The sequence below is a fragment of the Rissa tridactyla genome, chromosome 6 (genome assembly GCF_028500815.1).
Source record: "Rissa tridactyla isolate bRisTri1 chromosome 6, bRisTri1.patW.cur.20221130, whole genome shotgun sequence".
Classification (NCBI taxonomy): Eukaryota; Metazoa; Chordata; class Aves; order Charadriiformes; family Laridae; genus Rissa; species Rissa tridactyla.
Window position 1 is genome coordinate 25,045,719 of NC_071471.1, and position 23,348 is coordinate 25,069,066.

The 23,348-nt window shown below is 39.2% G+C and overlaps 1 long non-coding RNA gene across 3 annotated transcripts in view; it reads left to right on the forward strand.

Moving 5' to 3' along the window:
* Positions 1 to 23,348, forward strand: part of LOC128911471 (uncharacterized) — a 574,472-nt gene that overhangs the window by 11,884 nt on the left and 539,240 nt on the right. For 2 of the 3 annotated variants that reach the window (XR_008467089.1, XR_008467088.1), the window contains exon 2: positions 12,153 to 12,275. The exons of the other annotated variant lie outside the window; for it this stretch is intronic. This is a non-coding gene — a long non-coding RNA (uncharacterized LOC128911471). The remainder of the gene's footprint in view (positions 1 to 12,152; positions 12,276 to 23,348) is intronic. 3 annotated transcript variants of the gene reach the window in all.

The following is a 23,348-nucleotide window of genomic DNA, read 5'->3' on the forward strand; positions in this document are numbered from 1 at the left end:
CATAATAATGCAGTGGAGTTCACAAAGATGATACACACATATAATGTCAGACATATGGTGAAGGTATGAAATTATATACACTCATTTTATTGTACTCAGACATTTCTGAAAGTGCAGTCACACACTGCAAAACCTGATCAGTGAGACAGAGGCTCTCTTGCCACCACCTCAAATATATCATCTTAAAAATAAGCAAGCACTAAGAACAGCACTGCAAGCCCCAGCTACCCACAAATGGCAGCTTGTCTACTTGAAAGGTTACTTAAAAGGGTTGAATTCTGCACAGAGTCTTGATGTTACCTGTTAGCATTCATCAGCAATAACTGTGGATAAACACAGCATAGTTACCGAGAAAGTGAATACAAATCACCTCCGCCAGAGAAGACTAGTCATTAGACCTCAGAGGTAAGGAACAGAACTACTTTTATGCTGATTTCTCTTTTATCTTTTTTCTTTCCTTTGAAGAAGGAAAAATGAGAGACCACATCCAGTAAACGAGGAACTAAATTTGCAGTGACTGTTAGCTGTAAAAAAGCAACCAGCTCTAGTTCCATGCTGTCAAATGTGTATACTATGTTTCACTGTTGTCAGGATAAAAAACTACCTGGTTGAGTTCATTAAAAATAGGTTTAAAACCTCACATAAACCTATTTCTCGCATGCAGAATCTTAAATGAATCTTAAAGGATCCTGCTGAAATCTTGATTATTTATTTCTTAGCAGCTGAACAGCTGTTGACTGATGGCTGCTGGAAGCTCGGTGGTGAATGCTAAATGGCTTAGATTAAGAACTGGCTAAAAAATTACAAGGTATAAGGAAAAATAAACAACCAAGTCTTTATTAACACCAAGGAAAACAGTGCAGAGTGCCCAGAGATAGCTGTGGAGGTTGCCAAAGTCCCATATGGCTACCAGTATATGTTGGCTTTTCCACTTGAAAGGTGGCAAAGTGGTGAAAGTTACCCATACTTTGAGAGCTTTTTGGCTGGGAAAATCCAAAGGTTTTACTCCCACAGAATCTGATCACCAAATCTGTAATTTAAATCTGTAATTTTATCTGAGATGTATCTGATTTTCATCCATAATCAAGCTACAGAAAGGCAAGTGTCTTTTCTCTTTTCTCTATCCATTATCCAAAAGGAAACAGAGAAGGGCCAATCTTATGGACAATTATCTTGCAAACTATGTAGATGGACTTGTAATTAAAGCAGGGTAATCTCCACAGTCCCATATTCTGCCCAGGCCAGAAGATATAGCTCCTCTAATGCACCGCTTTCCCACCTAGGGCGCAAACAAACATTATATTTACGTTTAGCAGTGGCTGACAGTATTGATGCTTGTGGCTGCAGTGCAGTTATCTTTAGACTCTGTAGCAGAAATGACCTACCTGATATCCTAGACATCCTTTTCTTCAGGGTAGGGTAGACCTGGATGTCTCTGAAATAAAATAATCACGTGTCTTACCTAATTCTGCAGGCAGCTGAAGGGAATGAATTTGTACCTCATAAACCATTCTCCTCTATGTAGACTGAACTATGTCGACAGGAACCACTAAAAGCTACAATGTGATGCAGTTATTGCTCAGCTGTGTGAAGTAACATCGCAAACCGCTTTAGAACAGCAAGTGAAATACCTACTTAAAATTTTGGAGGAAACGCTTTCTTCAAATATAATGTACTTAGAGACTTAGCTAAACTTTGATTTTTCACTGTAAAAAATGCTCTAAAATCTTTAATAACTTCAAAGGTTGAGGGTTTCAGTTTTACAGTAGCAAAATGCTGACTGAGCCTTTCCTCAGGACGAGTTCAAAAGCAAGAGCACAACTTGCTTTGATCAGAGATATCTTCTTAATTATATTATGGTTCTAGCGAAGTCTGCATTGCCTTGATAACTGCAACTGGCAAATTTTACCCTTCCATTTCTCCATCATACTATACAAAATAATCACTTTCCACATATAACTCATGAGTTATGATAAATGATCCACATCGCACGGCCTTGCCTCTCATCTCTGATTCGAAGACCAAGGTTTTCAGTATACTGGTGGAAAGCCTTCTGTTCCTACACGTTCTTGCAGAACACAGAAAAGGAAAAAGCCCTTCCTAGCTGTTGTGTACCTGGGTCAGCTACTTCAAATTTCTGAAACCTGTAAGTTCTAGAACGTATTTTTGTTTCATTTAACAACTAACAACTATGCTCAAGTCTACCAGGTCATGGCCATATTCACCAACAGACAACTAATAACATCTACGTGAGAAGGGAGAAACTGAAGCCTGCTGAGAACAAGAGAACAAAAGACTATTATGCAATTTAATGCCCCTTACTGGGACTAAATATCTGCCAAGGGGCTGCCTGCTTTTATAACCCTTAAAAAACCCCACAAAATACTTCACCTTTTGTGATTGTGGGTTAGGCAAAAGGAGACGCTGTATAACACACAGCCAAACTATTGATCTCTTCCTTACTACAGGACTTCTGCAGGTGAGACCAAACACAATGAAATGCTTTGGACAAATTGGATTGGGCCCAAATCCTGACAACTGTGCCAGAGAAGAAAGCAGGCAAAGCATCATAGATCCTCAAGTAAATAACAAAGGTCCAATAATTTGCATGTATTAGCATGTGTCTATCTAGGATGTCATCTGTTCTGATGACAGTTGCCTGAACTGTCCACGTGGGACCTTGTCAGTACCTTCCCTGCCCCAGCCTGTTAGTGTTTCAACCTACCCTGTCTCCAGTTCATTCTCCCTTCCCTTCCAAATTCTATTTTTCTATTTTCTTCAGTCTTTTGTTACTATACTTTTTTTTTTCCTTCTCCCTATCTCTGTCAAGTCTTTCTAACTTGCTCTCTTTCCCAATTCTTCCCAGTTCTTTTCTTCTGAATTACACAGCTCTGTTTTCTTCAGTGCCAAAGCTACAGAAAACATAGGAGGAGTTTCTCTTTTCTTGTTTCTCAAGCACGGTGTTAAATTACTCAAGGCAATTGTGCAATTACAGAAAAAAAGGTTTCTTTAGTCCAGGCTAGAAATTGCATATTCAAAGCATTTTACTGTCAGGCTGTACCAAAAGCCTCAACTGTTCACGTGGGAACTCAAATTTTGGAGGCTTATATCTTAACCAAATTTGAGAGGATTTTCACACCATGACATCACAGTGATACCTTGCCTCTGCCAAATTTCAATTTCTTACTGTAGTCTGAAGGTGTTAAAAATTTTAAATGAAATTTTTCTTTTTTTTTTTGGAATGGTAAATCATTATTCATTTGCATCTTTCTTGAAATTGGTTCATCTGTTTAAACTGATACTTTCCCAAAATCTTTCAGCCTGAGGCGAGCACCCAGCAGCACAGGAAATTCCTAGGAATGGTCAACATTGGCAAAGTTATAGACAACTAAAAATAGGTCTTATCAGGGATTATGCTGACTGTAAGAGGTACTGTCAGCTCCATGTGTATGAGACAGAATAGAGAGCCTGGCTTCCTTTAGAGGTACCTTGGCAAAGACCTGCTCATCTCCTGAGGCAGTTCACATGCACACTGTTCCTGGGCACGTTTCCAAACAAAGAGTGGAGTAAATGCTACACCACAAGCCAGGACAGGATTGAAAAACTTGCTCTGTGGCCCCTGTGCTCTCAGAGCAATAAGCAAATATGGTAGGGTGAGACTGTGGTTTATATCCTCTTTACAGATCCCGGAGATTACTGTCTCCAGCTGCTCATCGCCACCTCTTTTGGAGTTCTTAATCTCTGTTGACTTGCCAATGGCAGATACAAGCGGTGGGTTAGATCAGTTGGCTCACTGATATATCAAATATGAAGAAAAAAAATAAAATCAAAAAGCTGGAGAATGATAGTTGTTTGTTTAGTTGATTGGTTTTTTTTCTGGAAGGACACTAGCATAGTTAGCATACTTTGGTGTAAAGACCAATTTACTACTAGTTTGCCTTACAGAATTTATGCAAACAGAAATGTTAATGTTACTCAGTTCATCTTCAAGTGCTGGTAGATTAAGCACTACGGTGTTCTTAACCTCAGCTCTCCAGCACGAAATCAATATGAGCCAATGGTTTTCTGATTAGCCCTATACTGATTTACCTTAATCTAAGTGTAATGTTTCTCCCTAGTAACAGTAATCCCTCAGGAATGCCATGGCTTCCTTGATGATAGATGACATAATAATCTTCATTACCTTCTTTTTGTTGTTTTTTTTTTTGTGGCATGGCTGCAGTTCACAAGTAGTGTATGAGCTGTTTCTCCATAAAGAACGTGCTTTGCTGCTTTACTTTGAACTTAGTGGCTTCATCTTTATTAGTTAATTAACTTTTAAAACTTTTTATGATGTAGATATCTGTAACTTTTACTTTTGTGGCACAGATTTTTAATATTCATGATCTGAATAAAAGTTTCTAGAAAGAGATGAGTATGGTACATCATTATGGACAGGGGATGACAGCATGAGAGTATATTTTTGCCTTCTAGAAGTAGGTCTTTTGAGAAAAAATCTCTCAAGCCTAATTGAAACTGCTGTCTGTAAAGAAGCTGTCAATGACTCAACAAGACTTTTTATTTTGTCATGGAGTTTTATCAGATGTGCTCAGTTTATGGATAAAATACTGTCCCTGATCCCTGTTAGCCTGGTATACATCACCTAAGATCTGAAAGCCAAGGTGGACACTTTCCTTTTGAACCCTACTTCTGTTAGTAAGAGCACCACAGGCTAAATTATGCCATCATTTAAGTTGTCTGCCCCCATTTATTTCTTTTAGGAAGGACATCTTAGGATAAACTTGTCCAAATCTATTAGTTTTCAGCAGGATTTGCAGAGGTGTAACTGAGGACAGTCTGGCCTGCAGCAGTTTATACTATTGCAGGTGACAGCACATGAAAACATGGATAATCAACACATGACCCGAACATCTCTGTCTTTTACCATTCTTCACTGAATAGAATTTATAGTGTCACAAAATTATATGCTTTTGTCACTGCTTCAATAGAACTGAACTGGTTTAATACAAATGGAATAAATATTCAGTCACCTGTAAACAGAAAGATTCGCTTCCTCTTCTAAATTCTCTTCCAGTAGAAGATTGCTATATACCGACTTTGGTGTTTTGGCTAGTCCAATTTTAAATTCAAGCAACAAGGCATCCATTGTTGCTATTTAAAGACTTTCATTCTAATAGCTTCTACTAGGGGGAATTTTGCAGCTTCCCTATTTTTTAACTTTACATTTGCTAAACCTGTTCATGTCACACAGAGCTGTTCTCTCAGCTCAAATTACTGTTAAAGCACAGCAGTTTGGTGTCCCTGGATGCTTACAGGAATCAAACTTCTTCAAGAGGTATGGAACACCTACAAACCGTATTTGGCTATGTTTTATTCTCTTTAATCCCATTTAGTGTATTCACTTAAAATACATCTTGCTGAGAAAATGACTTTTGATCCAAGACTGGCTTAGCAACTTTCAGGACCGCCTAATCAGGCAGCTTGAGACGTGTTTTGAGTTAAACCCAAGTGATGCAATTATGCCTGAATTCATACCTGGGAAATAACAACTATTTCAAATACAGTTACCATTCAGGGGCTGGTTTATGCCATGCAGATTTTGATGGGAGGAGATGAAGGTGGTAATTTGTGCTTGCAGAATCAGCTGTGCTAGAGGAGGGGTTAACACCTTTGTGACTGTGGCAGCTGTGTAGCTGATTTCTCTGAGAGTTTTTCTGGGGGAGAGAGGGTTTAAATTCTGCCTGCCTAGTTAAGAAGCTCTTTCAGTAGTGGCTGCCTGGGTGGAGGGTGCTTCTGTCTTGCCCAGGCTCTATGTCTCTTTAGTTGTTTAAGAACAAGAAATTAGTTAAATCAGAAAATAGAGTTGCAGGTAAGACTGAGAATGATTTTGTCTTTTGCTATTGTGAGAGGTAATATGTATATGTACGTATTTAATGTTTGGGGGTGAAATCCCTGGAGTTATTACAAGCTGGTAGAGAGCACTGGCAGCGTGTTGGCCTGGGCCTCCCCAGCTTTCCCAGGGTTCCCTAGCTGGTGTCGGCCTGGGCCCCTCTCCCACTTGTCTGAGGGGTAGGTGAGTATGTTTGTCGCTGCCTCCTCTCCTTAGTTTTACCTAGCTGAGCAGTCCTGACAGCAGCTTAGAGACGTTGCCTAAACCTTGGCAGAGATAGCTAATGGGGTTACCCAAGGGACTAACTGGTTTTGTCTGGGCTGTGTGCTGCTTTTAGCTTTTGCTGGCCTCGGCACAGGGAAATGTTGTGAGTGCGTTCTGCTGCTGCAGCTTTCTCAGCCTGCCTACAGTGAGGGTGAGCTAGAGCTTAACCCTAGAGTTGAGGTGAATCTTATTACTAAGGTCTACATTAATCTCTCTGACAAGTGTGCTGTATACCTCAGTGTGTTTCTGCTGGATCCAAATGAATTATTTTTCCTATGGACAGTAATCTTCGTTAAATATAGCAAGCACCTACACAGCGCATGAAGAGACAAGCAGGAACTTATGCCAGCATGCTTCAGCTATATATTAGTGGGATAGTTCTTACAAAAAAGCTAGCTCAGCGAATAGGAAAGAAATGATGTTTTGTCAATCCTGCACTGAATCTCCCTACCCTTATTATATATATAAGGTTGCGTAAGTGATAAATCAGGAGCAAGTAAATTGTATGATGGCAGAAAGCCAGTCAATCATTTCTAATCATCACATTATGCTTGACAATATCTTTAGAAACTCCTTCTGTTACAATAGGGATGAAGGAAAACTTCCTAGCACAGTATCTACCAGCTGCTGTGCTTTGAGAGGTCTGATAAGATGATATGAGGTTTCAAAGATAAACATCTAATTTATGGTTTGGGTAGTGGTTTGTTGTTTTTGTTTTTTTTTTTGTTTTGTTTTCTTTTAAAGGGAACAAGTAAATCTGACAAATGTGGTAGTTGGTTTGAGAGTGATTTGGGAACAAAGCATGTGGTAGAAAACCATTTGTTAGGCTTCACAGAAGCAGAAAATCAATTTGCCTCCTACAAAGGTGGTTGTTATCTCTGGTGTCCATGCTTACTGCCCATGTCAGGCCATCATTTCTGTGGCCTCTTGGTTAAAGATATTATCTACTTTAATGAAATTTAGTTCGTTTTCCCAAATGATCTCAAAGTCAATTGCTGTTTAAAATACACAATACAGTTCTGCTTTATGTTAAAGAAGATTGATCTCGTTCCACTAGTGTAAAGGGTCTACCAGTGAGCATATTTTATGGACTATATAGAGAAGCCAAGATCAGTAAATCCAAAAGGCATATGTTCCTTTTGCCTTGCCTCTCTACTTCTCCCATCAGCTACTTTCTTGCAGTGACCCTCCCCTTTGGAATAATATTCTTTTTAACATACTCCAAGTCTCATCTATCTTCTTCAAAAACAACCTGAAAACCCATCAGCGCTGCAAATGCTTCCAGTCTTAATAGCAATATACCTTTTCTAAAATCATTATTTCATTAGGCTTCAGGTTCTTTGCCTAAGGCTATATGTGTAATTTTACCTTTAGTAAAATGCTGTTTTTTAAAAAAAATAACTTAAAAAGTGTGAAAAATTATAATTTCCCTTCCCGCTGAAAAGAGGGGACTTCAGGGGACAGACTACAACAACTATTTAATAGAGCTCAGCAGTACTGAAACTCTGTAGATGAGATCAACATTAAACTGGCAAAGAGGCTTGAACAGATACAGTAAAACTTCAAAAGCTTTTATTTGATTACAAAATGGGCGAAGATTCCTATTATTAGGATAAATAACATTAGATTTTAACAATATAAGTCTAAATGTAAAGATCGGTGAAATTATAGTGTCTTTGAAGCTATTTGCTCTATTCTTAATGGTTTTGCTAGGGTCAGGATATCATCCAGCTCTTAAATAGCACTGAGCTTAGGGGGCAGGGGGTGAGGGAGAGAGTTGATATGCGATTTACTGAAGTGAAATAGTGGGATCGGTTGCAGGACTGGAGTCTTTATGACTCGAATTATCCAGCAGCAAGCTCCTGTCTGGTTTTCCTTCCAAAAATCTGGTCTTGACTGGCAATTGCTCTGCCTGTGGTGCTGTAGCCTTGCTTGTATGTTGGTTGTTCAGCTGGATGGAGACACTGAGTATGGAACTACTTAGAATTTAAAGTATGAAATATAAGGAAAACCTCAGTCTATATAAAGAGCTTTCCTTCATCAGTACTGCAGGGATTGTCTACTATTGTATGAGACTGAGGTCAAATCGTAGCGCCACAGGAATACAGAATTTTTAAAATTCATTCTGATAATTTTACTGGAATATTTGTTGTTATTAAATTGGGAAAAAGAGATAACTTCATTCTGTCATGCTTTTGCTTATTGATCTTACTGAAGTGAGCTGCACATTTTCCTATTAATCCACCCCCTCTTCAAGAATATGCCTAATGAAGCTTTCATGAATCCCATGGGATGGTTTATTGGAGAACATAATACTCCTGTTTTGTTTCAGGCTTCAGGTTTGCTTTGTGTCACATACCAAGTTTCTCTCTTATTTTAGGTAAACACAAAATTGAAGGAAATATCCCTCCTGCATATAAAAGTGACTTGAATACATATTTACTCTGTTGTATTTTTTAAGTACTTTGGTGATTAATCCTCTATATCTGTGACAGTTTAATCTCACAAGCTAATTGTGCAATGAGTTTACTAGTTTCTCAATTGGCAAATTTACCCTGAAGACACATCACTTAAAATTTGCACTAAGGGCTGAGTCAGCAGCTGGCTGGGTTGGAAAGGCAGAGTGAACAGTTCAGCATGTTTTTATGAACACAAACTGTTTGAAGAAACATCGTGATCTTCTCAGAATTATTTATTTGTCCAAATCAATTAGCCCCTTTTGCCTTGCTCTTTCCTCTGTCACACCTCTTGGCATAGATTAGCGGTTGTTGAGACAGGCACAACGTGCCAGCTCGGTGTTTGTGCTGTGCTGGTATGGCTTCATACCAGCAAGGGATGCTCCTTGACATCATTCCAATAACAAAAAAATAAAAATGCTGCTACTTATATAGTCAGATTCTAGAAACTGATGGTGAGTTTTCCGGTACTAATTTTGACTTTGCAGAATTCGATAACTGACTGGCTGAGAAAGAAAAGTGAATATTGCAATAAATCCTTGGTTAAGCATATGTTTTTGTAAAACTGTGTTGTTCACGATCCATTTGATTGTCAGTCATCTCTAGGAAGAATTATTTTTAAAAAAAGCTGGCTAACTGTTTATACAGTTTTGTCTATACTCGGCTTTTTGGCCTATACCTGAAGAGTGTCGCTAGTTTTCTCTGCACCACTTCTTGCACTACACTGTGGCCAATGCTTACTAAAAGAATGCCTCTATAAAACACAGCCTAGGCATGCTTTCTCACTCTGTTTGTGAAAACCTTGCTTTTCACACCCTTCTCCTTCATTTATCTTTGTTTCTGGTTCTGTTGCTGCTGTGTGTTCCTCCTCGGGCTCCTGCTGTGCCCCCTCTCTCCCTGCTGTGCTGAGTGAGGCCCCAAGCTGTGGAGGTTCCATGTTGCTCTTCCCTTAGAAAAGTGCTCTTTCAGGTACACACAGATGCTGTGAAGAGCATAGTGTGAGAACACAGGGAACTGCTAAAACCAATGGTCTAAGACAGTCTCTGGCAAAGCTAGGAGGAGTGTTGAGGGGTGTCTCTGTGGCCTGGTGAGGCCTAGCAGCGGCAGGGCCACCTCCAGCCTGAGGCGGGAGCAGAGGGACACACTGAGGGAAGGAGCCGGGGGCGGGATGGCCTGGAGAAGGCTGGGAGGGAGACTCAGAGGAGGTGTCCCTGCTGGCATTTGGCAGCCCTTTCACATGTCTGTCTCATGTGGAGAGCTGTGTGCCCCAGGGATGGGGGTCATGCGTGGCTTTCCCTTGTGCTGCTGTTTAAGATGACTGTTGCTGTGGAAACTGCCTGCCAGCCTGCGAGTTACACGCTGCTGAAGCCGGCCGCCTGTGACTTGTCTCGCTGTGAGCAGAGCGCAATCTGGCAGCCCGGCTCCCCAGGGGACATGTGCTGCGAGTAGGTGTGAGGCCTGGGATGGAGGGCTCATCTTCTGAGCAGGGCCCTCCTTGTCATCGCCATGACAGCCTCAACAGCGCGCCAGGGCTGAGGAGGCTCCAGGGAGGGCAATGGGCTGAACTCCTTTGGGAGCACTGATGGGGGAAGCTGGCAGTGTAAGTTTATCTTGGCTCTCCTTTTGGTGTTGTCCTTTAGATAGTTTGTTGTTGTGTTGTTTTTTTTTAAAGTGTACAGAATACACGTGCAGGTAAAAGCAGCACCAAAATCTGTCTGTTGCTACCCAGGCCCCTGCAGGCATGCCTGGGGCCTGCTGCCCGAGCGCAGTCATGGGGGTCCTGATGGCCAGGACCCTCAGGGTCCTAGCTTTCTAGTTTTTTGCCTACTATCTTGCTAAATCAAGTATATGGCGAAGTGGTGCTTTAGTTTAAGCCCTTGAATGCTGCTGCATCTGTGTATTCAGTGTACGGCTTGGTTACTTAAGCTGCTGTCAGAAAACATAAATACTCTGGAGAGCAATATATTCTTCAGGCGTCATTTCAGATTATATAGGTAATTTAAATTTAACCCCTCAATACTTTAATGAGCTTCACTTTTTTACATATTGTCACAACATGAGTGTACCTTTCTGAGTGAGAACAAGATACCTTTTATTGTTAGTTTCAAGTGAGAGCAGTAGTCGTCTTTGTTTTGTGTTGTGGTTTCGGCCAAATAGGCCAATGGCCGGCGACAGATGCTCCCCCCAGCCTCTTGTGCACGGAGAGGAGGAGGAGAGATAGAGAGATTTACAAGTTTAGAAGAAACTAAACTAATTTAATGAAATATTAATAATAAAACAAAAAGGAAAATAATGAAGTAGAGACAGTATACACAAAACCATATTAAGCTCCCAGGATGATGTCACTGGCAGTCACTGGGGAAGTCCCAGGCTGGACTCAGCAACGGGTGGGCACCAGGGTCCAGAGTTGGAGTCAGGAACACACTGATTGGGATCAAAGGCAGATGAACAGACAGGGTCCTCCTTGGATGTCAGCCATTGAAGGAAGAGAAGTTGACCCTTTGATCCCTCAGCTTTTATACTGAGCATGGGGCAGATGGGATGGAATACCCCTGTTGGTCAGTTTTGGGTCACCTGTCTAGTCCGCTCCTCCCTGCAGGTGGGACCCCTCTACGCTTTTCTGCCTCTGACCCTCCAACAGGGCAAATAACGAAATTAGCTGACCTTGGTTGTTATAGCAATAAGTATAAGCAAGAGCCTTTCTGCATACCATTCCTTGGCACAAACTGTGTTATCACTCTGAACAAACTGTTTTAGATACAACATGCTGTTAATTTCAAAGACAGAAGAGGCCTAGCTAAGAAAATAAAACTACTAAAACAGAAAGTTGGTTCTGTTTTACCTCAAACCAGGACAGTTTTGATATGTCAAAATGTTGGTATATCTAACTGTTTTGTTCCCTGGTCACATATACATGTGGTGTTTCTAGTCTGGATTTTGTTTCCAAACTTGTCTCTTTTTTCTTTTTTAAATATAGTATGTTGAATTATGTTACATTATATTACTGTTTATAGCAGGTAAAGCTGTATGAGACACAGTTTGGATGTAACCGGATGACCTAAAAAGTTGGGAATATTGAGTAAAACTGTATGACCCCACCGAGTAAAATAAAAAAAGAATAAAAGATCCTTAATTATTTTCTGCCTGAATGATACTGCTGGCATCATCAGAGAGAGAATAAATTTTATTACTTTCTGTTAACTCCAGCCATCTTACAGTCTTTCTATATTGATTGTGGGTGCTTGTTTGCAAACAAGACACCTCTTGTACTTCATATCCTGTATATGTCTTGTTAGTAATCTGTCCAGACTCTAGTATTAGATTTTTGTTGCTTTTTCCTTAAGGCAATCTTGGGCAGAATTTGTCCAAAGAATCTTGGTGACAGCAACAAATCTCTCTCTTTCAGTTGAAAAATGTCATAGAGTTCTGAGCAGCCAAAACACACATGGCAGTCTCCTCACTTGGAAATCTGTAAAACAGCACTGGCATAATTGAAGCTTTGCCTATTATTACAGGCTGATAATCTTGTCTATGCATTTTAGGAGGAGTCTTACTGCCTGACCTCATATATCACATGGGAAGACTTCACAGATAGCTCCAGCGTCATGCCCAGGGGCTAAAACGGTCGCTGATCTCTAATCTTAAGTTTTTGATTTGAAGACATGGTGAGTGTTGGAAGCCTGCTGCATATCTTGATAAGCTGCTATAAAGGTTGATTACATGTCATTTTACTTTCTTGAAAAGCTGTTTCATTTTCCAGTCTGAAATTTCCAGCTGCTGTGGCAAGGGGGCAGATTCCTGTACAAAACATCGTCCAGTGGGAACATTCTTGGGGCCAGAGTTCATTATATTAATGCCTTTCCTCTGGGGTGAAGTCAGGCAGGAGACCTGTGAAAGGCTTGCAGGAGGTAACACGAATCTGATGAGAAAGGCCATGAGAAGCTGAGAGATGAAAACTGGAGGTGAGGGGGGAGAGTCAGAGGCAGGGAGTGCTAGATTCAGATTGAACCCTTTTTAGGCTACTTCTCCATTTTCATTTCACTTGAATTTTTACTGTGTGCTTCTGCAGAAACCTATTCGATCAAGAAACCTAAAACACAATCTAAGACTGCAGCTCTGAACTCTGCCGTTCAGACTAACAGTGCAGATCTAAACAGCTTGAATACTGCATGGGCTAGAACGTGGTTTGAATTGGCAGTTGTGATGATGATCTCTTAGCAACTTTCTGCAGTGTGATAGGACATAACCTCCTCTGCCAAATGACATGTTGTCCTGCTTGCAAAGAGACTGGAAAAGGAGTTCCTAGTGAACAGAAATAAGAAACTACAGCTAAAAAAGCAAACCTATTGTATTCAATCCATAACTTGAAAATTACTCTGAAATGGCAGCCCTCATTTGAGATGGTGGCAGAGTTACAGTAGCTGATTAATGCTGCCCAAGTGCTTTGCCTGTGCAGGTTAGACATAGGCTGAATGCCTTAGGGACAACAGAGAGGAGGCATCACCTTCAACAGGTTAACATGGAGTGTCCCTCTTTCCTGCTGCGGTTGGTCTGCTCAGAGCCTTTGCTTTTTGTTGTGCAGGGCAGCATCAGCTTGCCCAGGAGCAGCTCTTCAGCTTAGTAGCCAGACCCAGTCTTGTGCTGAGCAGCAGCTTGCAGTAGCAACTTGCTTGTGGAGTTATCTGAACAAATGTTGCTTTTATTTACATGGTTAGTGCTAAAGAGGTTCCCTCTCTTGCACTCCCCATCCTGTATGAATGCACCTGCAGTATACACAAGTACTTTCGTATTTCTTCTACATTTTTGCATAGGTGAACATAGCGGTGTATTGGTGTAAGTCTGACAATGGTTCTGACAGCGATATAACTCTTGGTGAGAAAATTCTAAACTAATATCATTGCTGAGTCGCAAACTTTCAAATGTAGACCAGACCTAAATATTGTATTTACAAAACAGAGTAGATTTAAAGGCTTTGCTCAGCTTCGTTCAAAATAGCTTTAAAATATCTTTTGGTTTTTTGCACAAAGATTGTTTTATTGCTTTCAACAGTGAGATATGGATGCTGTGCAAAAGAAAGCATGGGCTTGGAAGAAAGTTCTTGTGCTGCCATGTACTATACAGTTAACTAGGAATGCGGTCAAGAGCGTGAAGCTCTTCTGTGGGAACTGCAAGCCTGCTGAAGTGTACCCCATGTTTGATGGGTACCCAGAAGTTATTTACTCAGTAGTTAGAAAAAGTCATTCTTTTGGAAAATGTTTGCGTTTAAGCAAACAATGCTGCTGCTTGGAGCATGCACCATCTAATTATTTCCCCACAACCTGTGATCCGATATCTTCTGCTCTGCTTGTGTTAATGTAAGACAGTTCTCCCTCTAAAGTGGTAGTTACTTTGTAGTGGTTTAAAAGACTGTGTAAGATGCAGTGCAATGGTTGTTAAGGTCTTGTACATCCAAATTTAGAAACACTTTCTGACAGTGCATTTCAAAGTCTACAATTATTTTTTGCTTTAAAAAGAAATTGCTAAATCCTGTGAAAACAACCTGCCAAGGCATGGAAAATTTGAGACAAACTTTAAAACAGAAAGCAAACTGCCTTCTGGCGTTTTACTATTTAATAGATCCTATTCACTCTGTATGCAGTTGCAGCTCTTGTTGACTTTAACAGGAGTTGGATTTATTTATATGTCAGGACTTCTATAGTTCAATAGTTTCAAAGATATCAAAGCATATGAAACAATCGTATGTGTTTTGAACTTATGTGCAGTTTGAAGACTTATTTTTTTCATAGAGCTGCATTTGCATCCAGATTTAAACTTTCAAAAAATGAAATCTACAGTCTAGAGATAAGCTTCTGTTTTCCTCCTATCTATTTAAATAAATATTACTGCTCATTCTCTTGTGAATATATGGTTTGGGTTTCTATAAAAGAAAAACGTCTAGCCTCACTAGGTGGATGCTGAGCTTGATAACATTTTGAAACCTAAGTTTGAACAAGTATAGGCATATAGATACAAGGTGCAGATGCTTGTGCCATTGCATTTTTTTTTATATGGAAAAAAGGTTTCTGAATATATAGGTTTCTCAATCTTAAGGCCATATACTAGAATTTTCCCATGTTCCAATAGAAAACCTGTTTCTTCCACATTTCATGTCTTTTGCACAGCTTGACGGATATTGTGCCAGACATTTATTGGTGTAAGCAATGTTGCATTCTACAATTTTTTAGAGCTATTTTGTTTCTAACCCAGAAAGCAATTGTTTTGTATTTTCTGGGGGTCTTCTCTCATTTGATTTTTTTTTTTTCAAATCTCTGGGAAAAGAATACAAAAACAAAATCCAGAAGTCTACAACTTTCTCCAGCTTTTCAGAGTAAAGTGAAATGACAAAATCTTCTTCTAAGTGCTAAAGTCGAAAGTAAAGGTGTGTGCCTCATTTTGAATGTCCTTAAAGTCATGTGCTTGTCAAATGTACTGGGTGAAACTCTGTAGACAGGTATTATGCACTTGACTATGTTTTGTAGAAACTAGTACAGAGGTGGAAGCGATCCATCTTTAAAGCGAAATACAGAATGTATGCTTTTGAAACATCTGTTGCTAAGATGGAGAAGCAATGCTGGTCTCCATTTCAAAGACTAGAAGAGGGTAATTGTAAAGAGGGCTATAGTGCAATGTAGTTCAACCTGTGATCTCCAATCTGACTGAACTGCAAGTGATCACAGAGGCGTCAAAATATCTGTGAAATGTTTGCCAAAAACTGAAGTGCTGACAGGCTTAGCTGGAATCTGATTCCTGGTGATTGTTAGCACTTTCTGGCAACAACAGCTACAAATTGCTAGAAATTGCCAGCCAGCAATTTTCATGCTAAAGTTATAATTCTGTGAGCCAGACACGTTCTGTTTAGCTCAGTGATAAGTACTGTACTGGTCATCATCAAAGAATGAGGACCACAACTCTTCTAAGGCAAGTCAAAGCAACCAGACTTGTCCCTTCTTCCCCTCTTCTCCCTTTCCCTTCTGTAATTTTGAGGTTTCAAAATAAGTATCCTGAATAGAAAGCTCATTAGTTGCCCATGTTATTTGATAATGCCTTTAGTTTACCATGTTTTGGAAGCTTGTTGGTACAGGAATGTGTAATGTCAATTTTAAGTATGCTCAGGTGTTTTAATTGAAAGAGAGATCATGCTGTAACTCTACCACCTTTTCGAACTAATAGAAAACTCGCAATGAGTGAGGGGGGGAAAACTGGGAATATGTATCAGATGAACTGCCTTAGACACATATGTATAGCGTCAGACATGACATTCTATCTCAGGAAATAAATACAGTCTCTTTCTGGTCAGAATCTGATATAGAGGTTTTAGTAGCATACAGTATTACTTGCATGAATCTTATTAATCACACATGATGCTGACTTTTTCTTTTTTGTATAGCTATCTAGATACTGCAGTTAACATAGCTCTTAAAGTTATCCTTGTCTTTGCTGTGCTGCTTCTTCACTCTTGATTGTTCTTGAATTCTGTAGTTTAATGACCGTTCTACCTTCAGTGATTTGTAGCTGCTATAAGGAAAAAGTACTTCATCCTTTGTTCAGCACAACTGTAACACATGGGATACATTTTTGTCTGTGTACTGGTCCTTGATATCTTAACTGCATTGTGCCTGGACCTTCAAGAATTTTGTGAAAGTACAGAACGTGTAGTCATTGTCTCTATAAAGTAGATTTGTATATATCCATATTGTTCTTCCTCTTTGCCTCTGCTGTTTACCCACCCCCTGTCATGATTGTCTTTCCCAACTGCTTCTCCTCTTTTTTTTTTTCAATTTTCCCCCTTCTTGCAAATCCTTATTGTAGTAGCAGTGCCTCAGGCAATATTTCTCCTGTTGTCTTGCTTTAATAACATCACAACTTCCCTAGAGCGCAGCCTTGCAATGCTGACTTGTGACTAGCTCAGTGTATCAAGGTCAGTCAGCCATCCTGCCTACGCCCTTTCCTCCTCGGGGAGATGCAGCATTGTCAAGGACTGGAAATCTGCCACTCACTCTGTGATTTCTGACCTAAACAGACGTGCTTTCAGATCAGCGCGTTCTATGCGTCACCTGCTCTGATATATTTTGCAGGCATCATTTAGGGCTGGCTCCCAAAATCCTATTCTACTTTTTAGAGGAAGGCAGACCCTATTAGAGTACTGAATGGTTTAGTAATTGGAATTGTCCTTCACTCTGAAAGTTCTTCACAGGTCATGAGAACCATCAATAATATAAATTTGCTTCATTTAAGCACTGTTTTATCAGCGATTTTAGGCCTGCATGGACTGCTTTTGTAACAGGATTAAGAATTCTAATTCTTTTAGGAAGGAATTTGATTTCTAGAAGGGAGACTGAAATTCTGTTACATAATGCCACTGCTTTTTTTGAGGGGGAACTGGTGTTAAATGGACAAAGATGTATAATGTTAAATTATTGCTTGTGTGTTTGCATGTGTGAAAGATTTTTATACTGTATGCTTTTGCCTTTTCATCCAGAAAGTCGTGCTGCTGTAGCTTGATCCAGCAAGCATTTAAACAATGCCTAATGTTAAAAATGCATATAGCTAGTTAAGATCAGCAAGGACTACCTTGAATTGAAATGTTTTTCTGGATTTGGTCCGGGGCGGGGGGGGGTGGTGGGGTGGGGGTGGGGTGGGGGTGCAGACTGTGGGAGGTGTTTAACTCCTGATGTATTCCTAAGGGGCAGAAATGCCTCACTTGCCCTGATGTAATATTACACCCTCCTCTCCCTCTTTGTCAAGCCTTGTCATCTGTGAGTGTGGGATATGGCATCATAATGATAGCAGCATGTTCCTTGCAGTTCTTTAACTCTTGTGGATGGGAGGAGATTTTAAAAAATTGCTAAAAGGTTTTCATTGCCCATCTTCCATTGGGAGTCAGCTATTCCAAACTGCAGATACTGTTATGAAGTTGACAAAATCATTTGACCGCACTGATGATTAATTTATCAAGGGCTTAAAGGCATTAAACCAGTGACCTGGTAAAAATCATTGGTCTCAGATAAAGGGATGCCTGCATTAACAGAGCTGAGGCCTTTTAACAGCTTTTAGATGAAAAGTATGTGTTAAAAGAATGGGAAAAATGACAGTCTTCAGAAAACAGGATAGCCAAAGTAATTTGCAAAGAGAAATAGTATGATACTTTTGCATACAGACTTTGATTGTTGCTTATACCAATCTGGGGCCCCAGCAGCAATGAGAGATGAAAACTGGAGAAAAATAAATTCCCAACCTCTTTTTTTCTTAAGGAAAAATTAAAATTCTTTCTATATTATTAAGTTCTTGGGTAATAGGAATCCCATCCTATCTTGCAGTTTTGGATCCTTGCATCCATCTAAAGCCTCACTTAAGCTATTGCTAGCAAAAGTGTCTGCCTGAGAGCTGTACATCTTAGTAAAGGGGTCTCATTCTGGTATCTATGCATATTCCCTAAGACTACTTGGTGCTCTGATATTGCTGGTTGTCCGTTGGCTCATATTTGTTCATAACATATTTATGTAAATAATTTTGCAAGGTCTTCACCATTTAGTCTAGACAGTACTGTTGATCCTTAAGTCCTTCTGGTTCTTGATTAAGTGCATTAAGCCACTTTTGATTAAGTGGCTTTTGTGTGATAAATTCTGCAATTCAAAAGACATCGTGGGAAGGTAAACCTTTATTTTTTTGAATGTATAAGCCAATATCTTTTGCTAAACAGACCAAGAAGCTCATAATTGTGAAACATGTCTGCCTTAATACATCAATATGACTTCTCAAATACTTTGGAATGCAATATTCTGAACTGGCTTTTTGAGGAAAGAAGGTAGTCAACTTGCATTCATTTACAGCTTGACTGTGTCATGGACTGTACCAGATAGGGTCTGTCAGGGTTATTTGCTCACAGGCAGCACTACATCAATGTGACAGTAGTGCTTCAAATGTTGAGGCTAATATTATCAAGCTTTGTAGACCTGTGCATCGCAGGAAGAACCATCCCCAATTCCTCAACACTACCTATTCAGAATGATTTGCGTGGGATTTTGCTCCTCTCCAATGACCGTTTCTTTGCTGATTTCGCTTGTCTCCAATGACCGTATCTTCTAACTTTCTGTATATTTTAAGATTGTGACTGTCATAACATTCTTCCTTTACATTTAAAATAGCCTGCAATAATGTAAGTTTTAAGCAGTAATTACTACTATATTAGACATCTTGTCTGCTCCAAGGAAAGTTCACACCAATTAGATTTTAATGATTATATGTAAAATTAAAGCCACTAGTCTCCATCTAGAAAATGCCTACTGTGATAAATCTATTATTGCAAGCAGATAAGAAATAGAAATTCAGACTTGTGGTAGTTTAATGATGACATCATTTGCCTGAACCTGTGTCCAATTACTACTATTCAACAGTGCTGTAACAGAATATCAAGTCTTGGGCAACCCACACAATAAACAATAGAGGCAATTATTGTGGTGCTGCAGTTACTGAATGACCTTGCTGGCAGAAACAGTAATTACAATTAAACATAGAGAGGTGGTTCTTCTCTTTGTTTGCTTTTTAAACACCACCACCCCCACCCCAACCCCCCCCCCCCCCCAAAAAGGTGCCTTTTAAGGCAGGTAAGGAAGTAAACAATCATCATAAGGAAGTAAAGTAAACAATCAGATTGCAGCTGGATTGTAAATGAAATAGCACAAGTCCTTTACCTTCAAACATCACTGCTGGTTTATGTTTATTAGCAGACAATGTACATCTGCTGATGTCTTCTCTAAAGTATTTTTAGTGGGTACTTAGCAAATTTACTAACACAATTTTTCTTGGGGCACTGAAAATACAAATCCAGGAGTTATTTCTCAATGGTGGTATAAGCTTAGTCACTTCTCTGTCCTGTCTTCTCAGTTCTTCCCATTTTTTTCAGCAGACCAGCTTGGTGAACAAGAGTGAAGAATCCATTTGAGCTAAAAACAACCACTTATTTCCTTGCTGGGAGTAAGATTGTGTTAGTCCAAAAGGCTCTGCAATGAAAAGATACTTTTGCTTAAATATGCGTATATTGCAGTAGCTAATTTTGCATGGTCTTCCTGTGGATTGGAAGCTGAATCAGTAAGTCCAGTGACACTGCCTACATTGAAACGCAGATTTAGCTCCTTTTCTTATTTGTGCTCTTATTTAAACCATCCTGTCCCCAAAGCACTGTAGAAGTGAGAAGCAGAACTCCAAAGAAAAGTTAATAGTGTGGAGTATAGAAAACCAATCAAATCTTTTCAAATACCAGTATTGTAATGTGTTTAGTTCATTGGATACAAGTTAAATAGGAGGCTAGTGATATTGGGAAATTTTGAGGAAAACCTCTTATTTCATTGTGTTTGGATGAAATTGCCTTTTCTAAACTTTTCATTATATACTCTTGTATAAATGTGTGCCTTTAATGTTTCAAAATTTAGAAATGTAAATCTATAAATTCTAAAAGTTTATATTGAATGAGGACAGAGTAGTTAACACATATAAAGTTTTTTTTGAGAAAGCTTTTACCCATGAAAATTCGAAACTAACTTTCTATCCTCATTCAAAATATGACCTTTTTTCTCGTGTAGCTCTTACTGGTAAAGTTATTTTTGTTGTTGAGGCTGAGCAAAGTAAAAATGTAACCAAATTCATGAATTAATGAAAAGAGGAAAAATGTTTTAAAATTATACCTTTATTAAAATAAAAGCTAGTGACTTTTTTAAACCCAGGAGTTCTTTAATGTAAAATTCCCATTGTGTAAGTTCTATTCTATGCTGTTCTGGTGAGATTGTCCTTCTTATTATGTGACAGGATTAGACAATAACCTGCCATCTGTGTGTTGTTTCTACATGAGGTTTTGTGTAATATGTACTTTCAGACCACACGGCAATTGGAGCTTGGGTTACAGTTTACCATGGTAATCCTTCAGAGGAACCTACTGTCAAGAGGATGTATGGTTTATGTTTGTGGTTTTGTGTATTTTTAAAAAAACTGAATATTTTAAAATGTTCGTGTTTGTCACTGACATGCTGAATAAGCACTATTCTAGGCTTAGTTTTAGAGGGAAAAATTGTGGTTCTATATTCCTCCTTTAATGTTACACAAAAGTGAGTGAATGATAATTCGTTCAGAACCTCTTCCAAACACTGGGTTAAATTTGGCTCTTCTCTTTTTTTTTTTTCTTCCTCTATGATTCAAGGCAAGCTTTAAAAATTTCTCAGTCTGCATCTAAAGTAGAATCTGAAGAGTAAGAGGCAAGGAATGATTCCCACAGTATACTAGAGCCTTTGTAGGCCCTAGAAAAAAGTGAACAACCACATAATACAGTTTAGCTTTCTATAAAAATTGTCATGTAAATACTTTTCTAAGATTTTAAACTAGTCAAGTACTGATTGTTCTTTAACATATTGTGTAGTAAAATAATTTTGTTTGTTCCCTTGAACCATCTTTTTATATTGCTCTAATAGTATATGTTGTATCTTTTGAAGAAAAATGCATTACCATTTATTAACAGTAGTTGTCACAGGAAAATTCTTGCTGAGATATTGCCCCTTGTCATAGAATAAATATGGAACAGAACGTTACAGAAAGGATTTTCTTACGTGTATATGATTTTGTTTAATTGTTCTCCTTTAGCCATCTGCCACAAATGGTTCAAAGTTAAATGCAAAGAATTCCATCTCTATATTCTTAAATTACTATCAGAATTTATATTTTAGCTGCTTATAGTTTAGTTTTAGAAGTTCCACTAGTTTTTGCGTATTACCTTATTGCTGTAGTTCTGCACAACTTATTGCACAGAAGTGCACATTGATATCAGGACTTATGACTTGTAACTCCAGAGTTTCAGAGCTCCTTGGATGAGGCACCAGATGCACAAGTGAGATAACCCTGTTACCCAGAGAGCCCTTGGGATTCTTCATCCTCCTCTTACACACCACCTTCTCTGCATTAATGGTTTAGATTCAATTTGTTCAGATTGAAGCTGAGCACACACAGAGTCAATTTTTATTTGCCTTGAGGCTTTTGTTAAAAATGTGGCAGAAATTATTTAACAATTAGGGCAAACTGAATTAAGGTTGCAATATTTATTTCATTAAAAAAAGTTCCAGTGGTATTAGGCAAGGAGTGTCAATAAAACATTGAATCACTTGTGCAAATAGCATAGCTGCTTTTAACCATGCAAATAAAATTCCAATAACTCAAAGGACAATTTAAATATATCATGGCATATATTAATTGTATTCAAGCATACTCGAGATAGTAGTTCAGCAGTAAGGTACCACCTTCTGCAATACTACTTTCACATACTCCACCCCATGCAGGATTCACGCTTCTGTAAAATCACCTGTGTTACAGCAGCAGGGCTGGCTTTGTGTTAATTCTGTTGTGGTGGTATCCTGTGGACAGGATCATGGGATACGGGGATTCACTTGGCAGCTTGGCTTCCTCTTTTCAGTGTGGACATGCACAGGAGGCACTGTTTTGGGCTGCTGAAAACAGAGCTCTTCTGCAAACGTGGATCCTTAGTGATCCCATGACTAAGTGGGAGTTGAGCTCTTCGGAACTGGACCTTTGGGATTTGCTGCCTTCCTGGTTCTACAGATGAGAAACACTTTCAGCATTTCTCTCTGTGTCTCTTCTCTCTATTGATGGTGATATCCTCCAAGGCAGGCCTGTCTCTTCCTACTTCTGTACTAATATGCTCTGGATATGGCATATCTTTGATCTCAAGTGGGGCCCCTACTCAGCCTGTTGGCGCAAATAATAAATGATAAAGCTCACTGACAGCAGAACACTGGGTTCAAAATACCTCCGGTCCAGCTGAACCGCATTTTTAAGTTATTCCTGAATTGCATTTGCCTTGGAAGTAGAGCTTTGCTACTTCAAGAATACGTGCTTCATATAATTTTTAATAGAAAAAGGACTGAGACACAGAAGCCTGCTGGATGTAGCATTTCCAGTTTCTCTTTTCACTATGTACCATTGTCTAAACTTAGCAATTACTTTAAATAACACTTGGCTGCAGTCTCTTCATCATTTTTCTTTCTGTGTTTGTTTTTTTTTTTTAAAGGCATAATAAAAGCATATTCAGGTACTTGGCTTCTTTGGAGAGCTGAATGATTTGTGAAAAAATCTTGCAATTTATGACAGCCACCTGCTCTCTTGGTCATAGATTAATAACACCTGACCAAGCATGAAAACATGCTGAGGCCATCTGCCTCTCCCCATACCGGGGGGCATTGCAGTGTTGTCTTATTAACTTCACAGCACAGCATCCCATTCAGAATCATATTAACAGTTCTGTGCCACCCAGCTCACTTGAGAGAGTGTGGGATCTGCTCACACAGGACCTTGGCAAACAGTGTTTTTATCTGGACTTCTTTTGCCATAGTGCTGCAAAGTTTTCTGTGTCTGCATTTTGTAAGAAGAGGGTTTATTGTTAGTTAATATTCCATAGAGATTCTTATTGAACCTCTTTGAATGAACCGCAGGGATGCTGCCTGTGTCTGACCGTGTCTCGCAGGACTGCGTCCGGATTATTGTTACTGCTTAATTCTGCAAAGTGCTAAAATATGTTTTCGACTTTAAGCACAAAATGGTCCTATTGAAAGAAGTACTAGGGTGGAATAAAGATGATCAGTAAACTAAATTTTTATTGTTATTTCAAAATAAAAAAAAAAATCTTTCATGGAGTCTGAATTCAT